Consider the following 12,728-nt stretch of genomic DNA (forward strand, 5'->3'; position numbering starts at 1 on the left):
CACAGTGCCCTTGAATCCATGATGTCAAGCTCATTCTCATGTACCATGAAGGCTTCTCATTTACAGCGTGTGAAGGACTTGATGAAGCAGTATGTCTATGATTACTGCTATAAAAAAATTGAGCAACCGGTCCTTGTCCAGAGCCTAACCTGCTATTATAACATTGGTCCTTGTGGGGAAATCTGATTCCTTCTTTTAAGTAAACGTGACGTCTTTCCAGGAATGGAGCATACAATCTGAAAAGGGAGGTAAAGACATCAGTAGTTTTTCCATTGGACACCTAAGATCTGTGTACCAACTACACACTGGTTTATGTGACCGGGCCAGACTTCTCTCCTAAATTCCACACTTATTCTCTGCTTCCTTAAGGCATTTCATTCAGTATTAGGGTGTCCCAAAGATAGGCCTATGGTCATCCCTAAATCTATCCTGCCACCTTTCTCTCCAGCAGATGGCAACTCTGTCTGTTGATTTCTTTCTTTTCTTCTCGGTTGCCACCATCTACCTCCCCCTAGGCCAGGAAATTCTGGTTTTGCCTTCAGAGTGAGTCTTGAAGTAACTCATTCTTTCCTACTGCTTAGTGGTCCCTGAGCACTGTCATCTCTCACTTGGCTTACGTTTTTAGTGGGACTCTGGGTGACCACCCAGCTTCCTTCCTGTCGACCACAGCTTGGTATTTACAGAGGAGCCAGACTGATAGCTGTTCATTCTTCCGCTCAGATATCCAAAGAGGCTTTCCAGGGTCAAAAATCTTAGCTGGTCCCAGATTTTTGCTCTACTGTCTCCGACTTGACCAACTCTCCAGCCCCACTCACTAGCTCTCTGCACTCCCAGACACCTTGAATCACCTTAGGGTTTTCACCCTGGTGATCCCTTGGCTCTTTCATATTTCCCAGTGCAAGTTCTCACCTTCTTCAAATTCTCTCTCAACAGTGTCCTTCTCAGTGAGGCCCATCATGGGCGCCTTGGTAAAGACTGTGCCTTCTGCCTGTGTTTATCATCCCTGATGCCCACCCCTGTCTGTAATGTTCAGACCATGGGCAGTCTTTGGGGCATGCAATCACAGAGTGTTTCAGTCACTGGTGATTGTTGCTAATTGATTCGCCCCTCATTGTCTCTCTATCAGCTCCACAGGGAGGAAGTGCAAGACAGGGATTCTTATCTGCTTCATTCACTCATGTGCTTAACTCCAAAACCAGCCAGGGTTGGGCTCAGCCAGTAAAGGTGCTTGCTGCAGAAGCCTGGTGACCTGAGTTCAGTCTCTGGAACCCAGGTAAAGATGGAAGGAGAGAGAAAACCGACTCCATAAAGTTGTCCTCTAACCTCTGTACATGTGCCATGGCACATGCACAGCCCCATCATGCACACACCCACATATACACACAATAATAAATAAATAAGTGAATGTATTCAGGCATATAGAGAATGCTCAACAAATATTGTTTCCAGGAAAGGAAAGGGACAACGGTTTAGATTGCTTGCAACAAAAGGAGTTGACCCTTGGTCTTATCCCCCGGGGAGGTGAGAAGTTAAGGAAGAAACAGGCTTCTCCAGAATACAGGAAGGACTTCCTGAAGACACTCGCAAGGTTTTCCGAGCCCAGACCACTGACTGCTGTCTGGAAGGGGAGACAGAGCGGTAGAATCTTCTAACCTGAGACTCTTGGCTTACTCCGTTGGAGAGAGAATATGTGGCAATCGCCATGTCTTTTTCATCTTGGTCATTAACCTCTTAATGACCAAGTATGCTTGGGGCCAAGTGCTTAGTGTATGTGACAGGATTGGAATATGAGGCCTGATGCTTCCAGGAGCAGCCGGCCTCCCGAGGGAGACTATTAAGCTCATTTGGAAAAACTATTCAACGATGCCTATAGCTGTTGATTCAGCTTCGTGTGAGCTGGGACAGTTGATGCTGTGAGCTCACTTGAGGAAAGGCTTCTGTAAGTAGGAGTGCCTGGGGTTGAATCACTTGCTTGGAAGGCAAGATGGATCTGATTTCGTGCTGGGCTGGGAGTTAGGGAGGAGTGCCTGGATTAAGGGATAGAGTGTGTGAGTGTGTCAGGATTTTTTCAGACAGATAAGAGCCTTGTTTGGAATGGAGGGTGTGCGTAGGGCAGCTGACAGCAGTTAGCGTCATCTTAAGGTCCTTAGGTCTAGGGCTCGGGAAGATTTGTCTGTGTCAGCTGCTATGTACCGCAGTAGGGGATCCATCCTCCAAGCTAGACTTCACTCCTTTTACTGTAAATTGTCCACTGAAGCTGTATCCCTCCAGGGTGCAGGGATTCTGGCTTCCTCTAGATTTTCTCAACCGGGCAGTATAAGGAAATCTTTAGTGTTTAGAACCCAGCTCACTCAGGTTCCAGGAATGGGACCAAGCTCTGATAATAGTACCTAGGCTGTGCTGGCACTCTGAGGTAAGGGGACAAGTTGGTAATGAGATGTCTCTGTGTCCCTCTAACAGGAAGTGGTGTGGTGAGGGGGTAAGATGTCTCCTGGGAGGGACAGTGATGACTGAGTGGCTACAGGGGCAAGGAACAGGACACAATAGACCATAGTATCCAGGCTTGGGATGTTCTTGAATATCTGCCGTTCCTTCCTTAGACAGCCTGTTAGCCTTTGGAAGTGTCTGGGACATCTCCAGCCCAGTGTGACTGAGCACTTAGTGACCTGACTTGTTTAACCTTGATGTACACGGCCAGCTGCTGGCCAGCTGTCAGCCATCAGCAGGCAGGCACCAGGCACTAGTCAGCAGTGAGCTCCCAAATGTCCTGTAAGGGCATCTTGAACCCTCTGTTCCCAGTTTCCTGCCCTGATGGAGGCAGCTGTTCCTGATATCCTTCCCATGAAAGAATGCTGTAGTGCCTTTGCCCTGGCCTGTATGATACCTTTGAGGGCCAGTCATAGCATGTGACCAAACAGGGGCTTTGCAGTAAGGGAATCGTCCTCTTCTGTGTCTGATTTTGTCTGACTGTGTCCCTGACATTGCTTGGAGAGGATTCTCTTAGGAACTCCATCCAGACATCCCATGTTGCAGGAGTCTCTGTGGGTAGTTTGGAGTCACAGGAGGTTGAGGTACCTCCCTCGTGGTCCCTGAGGCAGTTCCAGTACCACCCATGATTAACACTTCAGGTCCTGAGTGTTCTTGGTTGTTCTGAAAATGCAAAGGCAAAATCTGGGCCCGGAGAAGGAATCCTGTGGGTCTGGATGAGTTCGGGCCTAAAGCTCTTTGGGAGATGCTCTTGTTATCTTATAAACCCCAGTTCTCAAGTTCACATCCAGGGAACCTGGCAGATCTGCAGTGTAAGAGTGCTCAATTAGAAGCACATCCCTATGATCCTAGCTGGGTGTAGGATCAGAGCAGAGGAGGGATTTTTCTTCTTTAGACTGACTTACATTTAAATTACTAGGTCGAATTCTATGAAATCATCTGTACTTCTTGTATCTATGGTAATCTTCATATGATCCAATCCAATATATTTTCATCATTCCTCTTTTTTTTTTTTTTTTTTTGGTTAGAGCCTGTCCCCTGATGATTACGGATGAGTGAGTTCTTGACTTTAAGTCCTACAGCGTGCTCAGCTCTTAGTATTACCAGTTTTGACGAATGACACCTCCATCTGCCTCTCATGCCTGCTCAAGGCAGATACACCTGTGGTGTCCTTGGCCTCCCTTCAACCAAGGACACAGTGCCCCGTCTATTCTAGGTCCTGGGTGATTGCTGGACATCCTTGCTTTCCCCACCACCACTCTGACTCCACTCTCGGCTGACGTCATTTTCCCAGGGTTGCTGCGATCACTTCCTCTTCAGGGCTTCATTCTCTCCCTTCTCTCCATTCTTCTTCACACAGGTCTTTTAAAAAAAATGTGAGTCAGATCATGTCATTTCCTTCTTTAAAGCTCTTCATCACCACCCTCCTTCTTCATTTACAATTAAAGTTGAAATCTTCCTGTGTCTTACCGGACCCTGCCCGACCTGGCTCCTCTTGAAGCCACTCTTGCTCATTACCCACTGGCCACAGGGATCTTCCTTTAGAGTCTAGAGTTTAGACATCCACACACATCAGAATCTTTCCAAAACGCTTTCCACACTTCACTTGCTGATTTCTGAGTTTGCAGGTCCCACCGACTCTGCTTCACTAATTCTTCTTTTTCTACTGGTTGTGGCTTCAACACCCCTTCCTCAGAGAGGCATTTTACATATTGCCTTCCTGCGAGCTATATTTTGCTCCCTTGTTCTTTCCTTACTCACTGTTCTCAGTTGTTTTCTTCTGAGGAAGCTTAGTACCTCTTTAATTACCCATTTGTGCTTTTTCGTGCCTGTCTCTAACTTTCGGACTGCGTCCTGAGTGCAGTGAGGGACAGAGGCAGGTTTGTCTCCTTGGCAGCTGCCTTCCCAGTGTTTCTTGCTTAAAGTAGGCACTCCTTAAAGGCATGCGGGGAGAACGAATATTGAAGATAGATAGCACAGTTGGCTGGAGATGTTGTGCCAACTTCAAATTCATACCCTTCTGCTGGGTATCTTTGGGGGCTCTAGACAAAGCGGCAGGTTTGCCTTTAGTTACAGAGGGTGACTAAGAATTATGGCAGGAAGAAAGGCCAAGGGTGGGCTCCCTGTATGTAAGCCTCCTCTTAATGTTTGTAGCTATAAATCATCATAGAAGGGGGAACAGAGAGATCGTAAGAGCCAGAGGTAGTGGATGTATGCAACGAATAGTGGACAAGACAGCACCATTGCACATGAGCTCACAGTGGCTGTGTCTGCACACACAGGACTTGCACAGATCAAGGAAGCTCGTAACGTCCTGTTCCTGGCTGAGACGCTATTGACAGTTGATGGCTGGGAAGGAGAATCAGGTTCCTGCAGGGATGTGATCTCCAAGAGAGTAGTTACGCTCCAGTAGATGGTCCTACACCCCCACCCCCACCTCCCACCCAGAGCAGCACTGAGCAGACTTGGTGGGTTTTAAACAAGAGCAGGACATGAAATTGGGAGGAAACTGGCAGGAAGGATGTGGGAGGGTTTGAAGGATAGGGAATGTGGGTGAGTTTAATAAAAACATGTTACGTGCTTGTGTAAAATTCTTAATTAAAAATTTTTGCTACTTGAAACTGTTATGTGTTTTCTTTCAAAATGACCTGGGGGGCACATTTGGACTAAGCAATTTTGATGTTTCATATTAAAGCATGGTAGGAGAGAGAGAGAGAGAGAGAGAGAGAGAGAGAGAGAGAGAGAGAGANAGAGAGAGAGAGAGAGAGAGAGAGAGAGAGAGAGAGAGAGAGAGAGAGAGAGAGAGAGAAACCCTTGTTTTGTGTCCTGGGCTTGGAGCTGGACCCTTCATTTCCTTACCTGTAACTACATCCACTTTTGTGGAGGACCTTGCACACACATATGTGGAACTATGTTCTCTGCTAACCCGAAAGCTAACTTCAAATTTAGGGACATATATATGGGTGGTTCTACCCACCATTTACCCAGAAACGAAGTCTCAGGATTTGTATGTGGGCAGGGACTTCCTGGATCTTGGATTCAAAGAGTATGATGGTCCAGAGGGAGAATGGACTCCCTTTAGTGTCCCTTTGTCTCTTCACTGATGGAGGTGAGTCAGGGAAGGCCATAGGTAGGATAGGCCAGAGTGGTAGCCATCTTGAAGACGTGAGAGTGACATTATTTCTGGGCATGCCTAGGGATAACTGATCAGGAATGAGTTAACAGGCATTTCAATCCACTGTCCTTTTATGACACAGTCTCCAGGGATTGAAAGTCTGAATTAGCTGTTACCTGGACTTGTCTGAAGCTCTGGGAGTTAACTCTGGCTTTTGGTATATAGAATTCTCTGGCAGATGTGTGCACTGATGTGTGGGACTGAGAGAGGCAGCCTGGTTTCTGATGGAGCTAGGTTTAAAACCCCAGTGACCCAGCAGGTGACTATAGCCTGCAAGAAATGATAGGTGTTTTGTCACACTCCTAGATGCCAGGTTCCTGACACGAGGCCACAGCTCTTCACTCCATAGGTCTGTGGCCATCAGCCACATAAGGGCAGCCCCCCAGGCCCCTCCACAGGTAGAGGACATGACCACAGATCAAGTAGCCTCAAGACAGATCTCCATTTTAATGAGGCACCTACAGATCTGAAGGGCTTAGCCAATTAAGCTCCCCTTCCCAGACACTTTCCAGCAAAAGGCACTTAGCCTCAGGCTCGCCCTGAGAAAGTGGGGTACGGTTATACTCATCAACTTCCCCCATGACAATAAATGCCTTAAAACTGTGGACTGTCTCTTCTCATCGGAGGTCCACCGTGGGGGAGCAATGGAGCAGGCCTTTTGTCAAAAGAGCCAGCCGCTAATCTCTCACAGAAGGTTTCTCCATGCTCCCAGCCAAGAACTCCACCAAGCCAAGCTGCCTAAGGAGCAAGCCAAGGACTCTCTCCTCTCCAAGAGACCCAGGTCCTTCCCCCTTTCCCAGGCTAGATCCAGCCTGCAGGCGGGGGGGGGGGCACTCCGTTCTCAGCTCTTCCATGGCATCCAGCAGCATCTGGGATGCCCAAGGGTCTGAGAAGCTGATGTCCTCGGCCTCCATGCATGCCTGGACCCCCGAGCTGACTCTGCCAGTCCCGGGGAGCTCAGGTTGTGTTCCCCTACTCCCGGAATGGGGTCCCGCGGCTTCTCACAGCCTGTCACCCGCTGGCATGGGTTATGCGCAGTCAAAACTCCTGTGTCCTGCCCCGCCCAGTGGCCCAAGCCCTGAGTGGACGCGAGCCACCATTTTAGCCCACACTGATGATGGTGGTCTTCTCTTGACTGCCTAGGTAATAACCAGTGAGCGCCTGTAGCTCTTATCTTTGCCCCTGTAGTAGCTAGGTCTGTGGCCAGTCCACCTTCTCTCTTACCTTCTCATGCTGAGGTGTTGCTGTATATGGGATGTGTTCTCAAGGCTCAGGAAGAAGCCAAGGCTATGGTGTGTGTGTGTGTGTTATGTTGCATACATTTCTGTGTGTATTTGTATGTGTGTTGTGAGTTTCATGTTTGTGTTGCATGTGTGTTTTATGCGTGTGTCTATATATGTGTGTGTATGTGACATGTGTACTTGCATGTGTGATGTGTTTATGTTGTATGTATGATTTGTGTGTGTTGTATGTGTGATGGTGTGTGTGTGTGTGTGTTATGTGTGCATATGCATTGGAAGGTGGGACTGTTAGGAAGTTTCTGGTATTAGGCTGTAAGGGTAAGAGACAGGAGGGTCCCACAACATTTCTGTGCAAGGAGGGAGTGGGCCAGATGATCAGTAGATCATAGGTGGGAGGACTGGGGGATTGATGTGTTTCTGACAGGCAGGGCAGTGGTAAGCACCTCGTGCGCTTAGCTCCTGCAGTTACTATGGTGAATAGATCAGCCGGTGCAGGCTTCGAGCAGCAGGTGGGTGCGGTCTGCCTCACTTTCCCTCCAGTTAGGCAGAATTTCATTGACTTTACCTGACCACGATGATCCCTGGGTAGCCCCAACAAGGGAGTGCAACAGCTAGGTGGTGGTCTTGAAGACAAGATAGAGTGTGACAGACAGTATCCCAGTCCATGAATCACCCCCTCACCCAGGTTGTGTGGCTCTGGTCCCAGCACCACTCTCTCTTTTCTGCCTTTTGGAGGGGAAGCCAAAGGTTACCCATCAGCCTGTGACTTCTCCGTATTACACAGCTGAGCAGAACCTCTTGCTCTGGGAAGACCTGCCCAAGAAATCACCGTACTCTCCATTCCTGCTAGCTATTCCCAGGCAAAACCTCTGCCTTACTGTCTGTCCCTCCCCTACTGCTACTGCTGTTGACAAGGAGATCAGAAGCCCTTTGAGGGTAAGGCTGTGACATGCTTTAGTAACTGATGCGTCTTTGCTGTGCAGCTGTGCAGCAGATGTTCAGGAAAGCTTCCTGAATGAGCAGACAGATGCATTTCTTGTTATAAAGATTCCTGTTCAAGCTTAAAAAAAAAAAAACAAAACAAACCCTTATTTGTTAAACCAACTATTACTTCTGACAAGATGTCACAAACCACTCTTCTGCTGTCCCAGAAGGAAAGTCCTTGGTGACAGCTAAGTTGATGTAACACCACTGATTTTGAATTTTTAGTGAGCAACTGGGGAAGAGAACGCATAACAATAATTCCATGGAGACTCCAAGTGTAGTCAACATTTTTTATGGGGGGGGGAATCTCTGAGCAACCCACGATTTTAAGATAAAATCTGTATTTGCTATATTTTTGATATATTCTATATTTGCCAAAGAGGTTTGTTTTTACGTTTTTGCCGTTGTTGCTTTTGCATAGGCCAGAAGAAGCTTGACGAATGCCAGTGTTTCTCTTTTATTCTTAGACATTCTAAGAAACACGACAGTTTCAGTGACCGTGTGTATTATTCACTTGTTTGTGTGATTGCTGGTTTGTGTTTCTTGGTAATGGTGTAACTACTTCCATCGCTTTCTCCTCCACAGTGCTGATATTTCCCCCAAGCAACGTGCTGAGAGAAATGACAGAAGAAGGAAAGCTCATAAATCTTCCTCCACAAAGCATGGCTGCTTTCCGACTCCATAGGGGAACCCTTTCGCCGGCCCCTCCCACCCTGCTGCTGGCTCCTCCATCTCACTGCTTATTCATCCATTCTCGCCATAATTTGTAATGAATTCTCATTGTTGGAAGGATGCTATAGATTGTTCTGGGTGAAAATAGCAAATAGTTTCCATCCAAAAAACTGATTGGAATGATCGTTAAGGGTAATGTCAACATTGCTTCTAGATTAATGGGAAAAGTGTGTTAGCGTCTATTAATTGGGCCTGACATGGCTCTGGAAGTGTATGTATGTATGTATGTATGTATGTATGTATGTATGTATGTATCTATCATCTATCTATCTATCTATCTATCTATCTATCTATCTATCTATCTATCTATCTATCTATGTATATACACACACATATATGTGGATACCACACACATACATATATCTAATGCATTTGTCACTCCTGGGAGCAGCAGCTTCCTAATATGATCAATCTCTACTCTTGCTTGGTCTTGCTCTGTGACAGTTTCTCCTTACTCACATCTGCTGAGACAGCTCATTTCATAACTGTTTCGTCATCGGTTACAAAGTTCTTTCCTGGTGATGTAGTGTAGTGTGAGTGGCCGAACTGATTTAGAAAATCCGGAACTAATATGGACTTCACATTGACTAACTATGCCTCTTTGGCTTCAGCTTTCTACCTAACAAGCTGAACAGAGGAACCACAAAGCGGCCTCCCAGCTATGATATCGTGTTATTCACACAGGTCAATATCTGTGTCTTGGTAACATGCTCCATTAGCCCTGGTTACACACTCTGGGCTTCTGTTCTAGCCCTTCAAATATTTGTATAGCTGTGTCCATCTGAGGTTTTGTTTGTTTGTTTGTTTTTGTTTTTTAATTTCAGACAAAACACCACCAGTTTTCTTTAGTCATTTCTTGTGCCATAAGGGCTTCCAGGCTTCTCACCATTCTGGCCATTCTCATCGGGGTACATGAAGTTTATTGTGTCTCCTTAAAAGTATAGCTTCTAGAATGGGAGATAGCCATGCAGGAGAATATCCCCACTACCCACTCATACGCTCAGCACGCCACTCCTGGCAATTGATTATCACCAACACATGGCCCAAAGGAGAGACAGACACTGAAACTTTCACAGACCTGGGGAGGTTGTATTCTGGAATTTTGCAGGCTCCTCTATCAGGTTGCATGCAGAACAGAAACAGGGAGCCAGAGGGTCAAGTCTGGAAAGTGACAGTTGTCTCCCTGAGAGATCAATAAGTAACCAAGAGGGGCCTGTTCCAAGCAGGCACTACATTATAAATGTGGAAGAAAGGCTTGCTGGAGACGTTGCTGATAATTGCCCCAGCACCCCTCAAAGCACTGGGTATTTATATCCATAAAGGAAATGAAGCTTCTTCAAACAGATTCCTACAGGGTCTCACTCTGTAGCCCAGGTTGGCTTGGTACTCTCTAGGTAACCTAGGCTGGCCTTAAAGTCACAGCAATTCTCTGCTTCAGCCTCCCGAGCGCTAAGGTTATAGGTATAAGCCACCACGCTCAGCTGTATTCTAACCTGTCACACGACCATCTTGGTCCTAGCCCGTCTTGCATTCATCCCTTCTAGAAAGGAAAATTCTATCACTGAAAACAAAGAACATGAGAGCGAGGAAGAGAAGTTACAGTCTGGAAAGGCTTCTGCTCTGTTCATGCGCATACTGAAAAAAATCCCCAGAGAGACTGATCCCCGGACTCGCAGGAGCCCCCTCCGCCACCCAAAGTCCAAGGAGAGGGGGCTCTTCCTCTGTAGACCATGGGTCCTCCCGTTTGCATCCAGCTATGTGGTCTCTATTGGCTGAGTGCTCCCACTTAAGGGCTCTGCAAGCTTGGCTCTGTGCTGACGGAGCACTCTGTGCCAGTGCATGAATCCTCCCCAACAAATGAGTCCTCCCCAACACATCAGTTCCTAGCCTTTTACTCCCTTTTGCCTTCTCCCTCCTTCCTTTCTTCTTTTTCTCTTCTCTTCTCTTCTCTTCTCTCTTCTCTTCTCTTCTCTTCTCTTCTCTTCTCTTCTCTTCTCTTCTCTTCTCTTCTCTTCTCTTCTCTTCCTCTTCCTCTTCCTCTTCCTCTTCCTCTTCCTCTTCCTCTTCCTCTTCCTCTTCCTCTTCCTCTTTCTCTTCTCTTCTCTTCTCTTCTCTTCTCTTCTCTTCTCTTCTCTTCTCTTCTCTTCTCTTCTCTTCTCTTCTCTTCTCTTCCTTCCTTTGTGTGTGTGTGTGTGTGTGTGTGTGTGTGTGTTGTGTGTGTGTGGTTCCAGGGACTGAACCCAGAGCCAGGAAACACTCTACCACTGAGCCATTTCCCCCAGCACCTCTCCCCCCCTTTTTTGAGACAAGTTTCTAAGCCAGCCAGGCTAGCCTTGAACTTCTGTAGTCCAAGCAGGCCTCCTCCCACCTCAGCCTCCCAAGTAGCTGGGTTTCTAAGCTGGTACCACAAAGGTAGCCTCCCTGATCTTTGAAACAGAACCTGCCAGCATCTAACATGGACTTATCAGCTTATTTATATGCCATTGAGCATGGACTCCGTGTAGGCAAAGGCTTTGCTTCATCCGAAACTGACTCCTCAGTGCCCTGAGGAGTTCCCAGCAGATGCTGCACCCACAGTTCATACTTGGGATGGTGTAACTTTTAAAGCATCTTTCCCAATGCCTCTTAGAATAAGACTGGTCTCCCAGATGTACTTTGTGTTTTCCAGAGGCAGGGTAATAAGTCTGCTAGTTGACAAGTGAGTCATTGGGGTGTTTGTCTGAGTAGCATGGAGCCTGTTCCAAGAGGCCCTGGTAAATCCCAGTGCAATACCACTGTCTCGAAGAGTCACCTCATGAAGAGGAGAACTGTGCTCTGATCCGAGGTGAGGCTGTGGGGATAGAGGATGATAGCAAATGTTTTATCACCCCAGAACGTCCATGGCTCACCACTCGATCCTTTTCACCCTGTTTAGGGACAGGCTGGTTTTCCACGATTTGGTGAGAAAATGCCTATAGGTGGCAGGGGAGGACAGCACAAGTGGCTGAGTGGACTGGGTATGTGCATGCCGCAGGAGGATGCTGGAAAGGGGATAGGAGAAAAGCGAGTGTAGGAGAGAGTAAGAATTATGTAAAGCCAGGGACCTCTGAGAAAAGCCAGCAAGGAGAATCCTGGATAAGTGGAGAGGAGGTGTGTAATGTGAACATACAAGCCAGTGGATTCCATTTGTCTCAGATGAAGTGATGGTCTGTCTTGGCATTGGGGAGAAGAGGAAAAGTTCCAGGGCAGGATTGACTTCCTGGGTGGAGAGACTAAGCCACCTAGGAAATATATTCAAAACTACCTCTGCTTCTTCAATGCCTCCTTTCTATTATAAAGGTCTTGGTGGGGACCCAGGATAAAACCCACTACATTTGGATGGGAATATGTGTGAACCTACTATTCTCTGACGATAAGTTTAACTTTTAAGTATTATTATTATTATTATTATTATTATATTAAAGTATTATTATTATTATTTTTTAACCATGAAGCAGTAAATAGCCTAGATGCTTTCAGGATAGAATCATTCAGTGCAAGACACATCTTCCAAAATGGCCATATCTATATCCTCTATGGTATATGTCAAAGTGACCTTTGATGATCCTACAATTGAGTGGTAGGGACTTTGTCTCTCCCTTTGAACTTGGGTGGATTATCTCCTCTTGCACCTGAAAAAATATGGCTGAGTCTAAAATGTCTCAGTACTCTTCTCCTCTACAGTTTTCCTCCTGTGTAGCTTTTTTTTTTTTTAAGGGTTTATTTTATGTATATGAGTACTGTCGCTGTCCTCAGACACACCAGAAGAGGGCATCAGATCCCATTACAGATGGTTGTGAGCCACCATGTGGTTGCTGGGAATTGAACTCAGGATCTCTGGAAGAGGGGTCAGTGCTCTGAACTGCTAAGCCACCTCTCCAGCCCTCTGTGTAGCTTTTTATGGCTCTTCATTCTCTCAGTTTCAGGAAGACAGACTTATCCAGAACTTAGCTGTTTCTCTTGAAGTTGTGGAAGAATTTCCTGCTGGCTGGGTCAAACTCTTTTTGTTTTTTTTTTTTTTTTCTGACAATCATGTAGAATGTATGAAGAAAGCTTGAAACACCACCCCAGATATGCAGGAGACACAAGAG

The sequence above is a fragment of the Mus pahari genome, chromosome 5 (genome assembly GCF_900095145.1).
Source record: "Mus pahari chromosome 5, PAHARI_EIJ_v1.1, whole genome shotgun sequence".
NCBI classification, from domain to species: domain Eukaryota; kingdom Metazoa; phylum Chordata; class Mammalia; order Rodentia; family Muridae; genus Mus; species Mus pahari.